Source organism: Egretta garzetta, unplaced genomic scaffold (assembly GCF_000687185.1).
Source record: "Egretta garzetta isolate BGI_Z169 unplaced genomic scaffold, ASM68718v1 scaffold62, whole genome shotgun sequence".
In the NCBI taxonomy this organism is placed as follows: domain Eukaryota; kingdom Metazoa; phylum Chordata; class Aves; order Pelecaniformes; family Ardeidae; genus Egretta; species Egretta garzetta.
This window is the reverse complement of record NW_009258947.1, coordinates 4913770-4919812: the sequence shown is the minus strand read 5'-3', so window position 1 is coordinate 4919812 and position 6043 is coordinate 4913770.

Below are 6043 nucleotides of genomic sequence, written 5' to 3'. Positions count from 1 at the left end.
TAATTTAATAGCAATAATAATTTGTCAATATATTTTCTACAAAAAATTATTATATATGGATATATAAAAATATTTCTTTCTATTTTTGTATTATTATTTTCTTAGGTCTCCTATTAACAGAAACAATGCAGTTACAGCAAGTAGTAGTAAACAGTGTAAATAATAATTTAATAGCAATAATAATTTGTCAATATATTTTCTACAAAAAATTATTATATATGGATATATAAAAATATTTCTTTCTATTTTTGTATTATTATTTTCTTAGGTCTCCTATTAACAGAAACAATGCAGTTACAGCAAGTAGTAGTAAACAGTGTAAATGCACACAACATGCACACTGAAACCTTGAGGTAGTAAAAGTGAGTCTTTTTGAAATGCTAGCTACAATATTTAACCCAAAACCACATTGAGAGGAAAGCATTGTAAGACCAGAAAGTTCTCCTCTTTCTTGGCACAGCTGGACGCTCAAGGAGAGCTTACAAACTGTAACACAACACAACGGTATCAAATGAATTGTGGCACACATACGCCAAGGCAACTGAGAGCCCAATATGTTCCATAAAATCACAGCTCATGCAAGCTCATGCATCACAAACCATTAGATCGCTTGAAGCCAGGCTGTGTCTGCAGAGGAGGTGTGACTGCGACATGGCCAGGCATGCTCAAGCTCCTTTTTCCCTAACTGTGGTGGCTACAGCACTGGTGATGTCCTCCAAGAACCTGACATCTCTGATACAGCAGATTTATTACTGTCAAAACCTGAACTGGCTGAAGTCAGTGCTGCCCATGGGCACGGGACTCACCTTGAGTTGCAGCAGAGGCGGACTCCTTGCCAACTGCCCTAGGTTGGACTAGATGATCCTTGAGGTCCCCTCCAACCTAGGATTCTATGATTCTATGACTCTGTGATTCTATGACCTTTTCCTACTGAAGAGGAACAATCGTAGATGTCCTGTTTGTAGGTGTTTGTAGAAATAGCCATTTTTAATACCTTTTTTTAACATGATAACAGTTTTGGAGTATTGCTGAGATCTTTCATACAGAAATGCCTGAATGTGGTAAAGAAATAAAATTGCCTAACAAAAGTAAAAATTTCCACCTGTTAGTTGGGAATAGGAACACGTGCAATCCAGTAACGTGGCTGCCACCTGACTGAATGGCATGGGGTGCAAGGAGGAGAAAGCGTATGCTTCTGAATGACTTATTCAACAACATCCAGTAAAATGGGTTTGATAAAATTTTAGCTGAACAGTAATTAGCTAGGGTTTGTTCCCACTTTATGTGCTAATGGAAAAGCAAGTTTCAGCATGGAATGGCTGCTTGAAAACCCCTCATTAGGCAAATGTGCAGGGTTTTTTAGCATTTTCTGGTTAGGCAGACTGGAGATTGTCTAAGCTGAGGCAATGGTAAGCATGTTAAAAAATTATCAAGCGTTCCAATAACCTCGGGCTAAACTTGAGTTTGTTCCTAAAGAACGAGACTGTGATAACAGCACAGTTCAGACAATTAAAATACAGTAAGGTTCACAGCAGAGGTGAGTGGCTGTTTGAAAAGTGCTGCAGCATACAATTTATGACATCCTTTATTTTAACACTGCTCAGTATATCCTGTAAATGCTTTAATGTGCTTAAGCCGGTTTATTCCTTTGTTAATGGTCCGTGATTGCAATCAGGCATGCCCCATAGACAGCTTCACACTTCCGTGTGAGGTATTATTTGATAAAAACCCTAATCAATAAATCTAATTTCTTCTCTTGCCAGATACTGTTACATAATGTGTTTCCAATTTGGGTCTGGATCAGTTTCCTGGAATGCTGAATAACCTGTAAGGATTTGTAAGCTTTATACCAAGTTGGCATTCAAAATCATTACTACTGGACTCTAGACCTTGCTTTGTAAAAAGAAAATAGGACTGTCCTTGAAACAATCTCATCTTCCCACAAGATTTTAAGGATAATTGAAAAGGTTATAGAATTAAATGAGGATAGCATATGTAATGCAGAGTGTAGCTTCCAGAGGTTCCTTTCTAATCCCCTTTCTAATGTGTCATCATACATTATGGAGCTAGGGAATTGTAATCCAAATAAATACCATGTTTTGGTCTAAGATTGAGTGACTACTAGAAGCTGGATAGTCAGATGACATTATTTCAAAGCCATTCCAACAAAATACTTTTCTTACAAAAAATGTTACTGCAAATCTTATAAATTGTCCAAGCTTTGGGGAAATGCCTAGATTAGCCCAGATCTCCACAGGGTAGATACACTGTAGAAATGAGAGCTGCTAAAACCTGAAAATTCCATCCCATGGGAATTGCTTTTATTTGCAAGCTTCGTTATTTTATTCATTGTTTTCACAAAATGGAAATTCCTTTAAAAATGTGATTGGAAGTGCAAGCTCTTTCAATAAATGTGTTGAACTGAAGTCAACCCTTTAGGGTGGTCTTTTGCTGAGTATTGCATCTCTTCTGTGTCACAGGTTCTTCTATAAATTGCATTTCACTTTTCTTTCTGGCTGAAAGACAGGAGTCAGGCTGGCAGAGGACAGTGACAAAAGGGTATTTCCTTTCATTAACACCACCTTTAGGGTCCAGCCCTAAGGGTTTCAAGTGCTACTTAAGGGAAGAGTGGGATTCCTCATTTTCAGCGCATACATCTTGGCCTGTTCTTGTAGGTTTTTTTAACGACTGCCTACAGTAAAAATACAGAAATAGTCTTTTTTCCAGACAGATCAGGGGCTGCCTTGAAGCAGTACCTGGGGAGTCTAGGCACCTCATATTGGGTGTCAGTTCTGATTCAGGGACTGGATTTCTAAAAAATAGATATTTCATCTATTCAGCTCACCTGAGAAAGAAATGGAAATAACTAAACATCAGGAAAGGGTGATTTATCTTACACTTAAATAGGTACTTCAGACAGGTGGGATTAGTGAATGTCCAGGGATGCCTGTTCTATCTTAGCTGGCTGCCAGCGGAGTTCAGCCTGGATTTAGGTAAGTAATTTTTAATCTTTCCAGGTAGGCAAGACCTCATTCATCTATCTTAATCTTCAGTCAAGCAAACAGCACAAGGGGAAATGCTGAAAGAGGGTTTTTTTTAAGTTGTTGTAGTGGTAGTAGTAGTAGTAGTAGTAGCAGTAGCAGCAGCAGCAATTGTTGCTATTGCTGTTATAGGCACACCGTTACAGGCTATTACAGGCTATCATAATCGCATACAGAGATTAATACCAAACTCCGTAAAAGATTAACAAAAATCATCACTGCTGTGCCCAGGGCTAAAGAAAGCCCCTATCTGTGGTCCTATCTGAAGCGTTCTGTGCTTTTTTTTTCAAAACTGCTTAAATGAGGTTTTAAGTAACGTTATTAGACAAACAATTACATGGTGAAGAAGCATCAAGACCAACATTCTGTTGCAACCATGTTCCAACCACGGGTGTATGGCAGATCAGTGTGTGTTCAACACAGAGCAGATACCCATGTCCAGGGCATGCAAATGAAGTGGGAAACCCTACCCAAAGATGTTTCCATCTGTGATCTGTAGTTGGCCAGAAGTTTGGGGGTATTGCAGGCTATTCCTGTTGGAGGAAGATATTGATGTTACTCTATCAACAAAAGTTCACGCAGCCCTGTTTTCTTCAAAAACGTGCAGTTTCAAGCAACTAGAGGCCATTTCCTTGCCAAAGGTATCAAAACTCTTTCTCCAAAGACTCTTTCAGGGTCCTTCTTGAGGGCAATGTTATTGTGAATAATCAGGATAATTTGATGATTCCTCTGGAGGCTCTTTCTGAGCTGAGATTTGCAGCTTGATTTTTCTCTCTTGTATGCACATATCGACACACACACATCCATTTATCCTGCTGGAGAGTTTAAAATCCCAGAGAAGTAGTCTTATTTTTTTCTGCCTGAGGTAAAGATCTGAGTCAATACTTTAGATTTGGAAAATACTGTTATTTCAGCCACCTGCATCCATAAAAGAACTTAGCGGAACTTAAATGAAAGGTAGTGAAGACTCTTTCAATTAGATTTAAGCCATTCTATAGCAATATTAAATGTATTTCTTTGCAGCAGTCTTCAGAGGCCATTCCAGTGGAATGAGTCATCATTTTGGGCTATATTTGCTCCTACATCATTCTCAGAAGACAAACTACACCTTTGGGTGATGAATGCTTGCTTATTAGAGAGAAACAATGCTGTAAAGCTCCAGCAGCTAGCTGCTTAAATATCACATGGGGATGGAATTTTTCTAGATGAAAGCCTGAGATTTTCCATGGATAATAAGTGTGTGTCCTTGAGAGGTTCGAATATACTGGGAAGACTTTCCATCTAGCATGATAAAGATCAGAATTAATAAAGCTCAAGGGTCACCTCAGAAACTTTGTATTTCAAGATATGGAAAGCACCATGGTTAAATTCACTCAGTAGATATCATCACTAGTCTCAGAGCACTTAAAACAGGAGACAAAGCATCCTTTTGCAGTCAAGTAAATTACCAGTATAATCCAATTAAGCACACTATTTTGCAGCAAAAATCGTCTATTTTAAAGAGAAAAATAACCTTATATGCTTATGCATATGATTTCATATCAAAAATGCCAGTCCTTAGACCATTGTACAAATGATATAAAATTAAAAAATGTATTGCTACAACAGGGTTTAATTTTTGCTGACCTTTTTAATTAAGATTGAGTTTCTAATTCAGAATTATTCTTTATTGATGACAGATTTTTTGTAAGCCCAAATTACTTACAGCCTGTCCCTCATAGAAAACTTTGTTTTCCAATTCAATTCAATTCAATTCTATTTTATACTGATCCTTACACCATCCTTATTTTATAACACTACGCAACCACACTACACTACTGCCAAAGGTATCTATAGAATGTTATAGCGTGGTAATCAAAAAACCCTCTAAGGATAGTTCAGATATTCAATATGATTTTCTATTTATATAAAATTTTGGAGTAATCTATTTCTGTTCAAGAACACTATTGATTTCCAGGTATCTATTGATTTCTCTGGAACCTTTCCACAGTGGAGGATTTACCTAGTGAGATATAAAAAGTGGAGTACAAAAAATAGTTGGGTTTGCAGTGTGAAAGAATGGCATAGTGAGAGACTCACTTTGGTTTAAAGCAATGATTAGAGTTAGGTCTTTCTAGAGCAATCAAACTTTTGTCTTTGTCATTGCTTATATAAACTATAAACTCAGTGTATATGCTAACAGTTCTCCACTTTAGCAAGACTGACAGGAAAAAAAGCTATTTCTTGTCAAATATTTAGGGGGAAGATAGTTTGCATGACCAATTATAATCAGGATGTATGGACACGTTTTGCCAGCAAATGACATTTCTGAGAGCAAAGACCCTTACAATGAATGTCATACACCATGATATCAAGTTAAACAAATTTTCAGGCTACTTAATTCTCCCTTACAAATGCTGATGTAGATTATGAGCCAAGTTGTTTGTATGATGTAATTACAGTTGCAAGCACACGCATAATGTGTAATAAATTATATACCTTTACAATACATCAAGCACTGGAACAGGCTGCCCAGGGAAGTGATTGAGTTACTATCCCTGGAGGTATCTAAAAGATGGGTAGATGTGGCATTTAGGGACATGGCTTAGTGGTGGACTTGGCAGTGTTAGGTTTATAGCTGGACTCGATGATCTTAAGGGTCTTTTTCAAGGGTCATGATTCCATGATTCTGTGATTCTATACTGCATATCTTACCACACTACAGTGCGTACTTCTGGCCAGTCTCAGAAGCCTCAGAGACAGAGTAAGAGAACTGAACCTCCAGTAAAGTTTTTGAACCGTATTAGGCTGACGCATGTTGATAAAGGGAAGCTAATTTATGGGCAAGTGGTACCATCCAGTCTCAGAAGCAAAGGAAGATAAGAATGTTATCAGTCATGCGATCAACCTCAGGCTTCCTTGCATGATCACTCTTATTTGCTCTGTACTTTCCCAGACACCAAACGTATCACAAAATATCTCATGTAGCAATGAGGTTTTCCCAAATTGCTAGGGCCATAGCT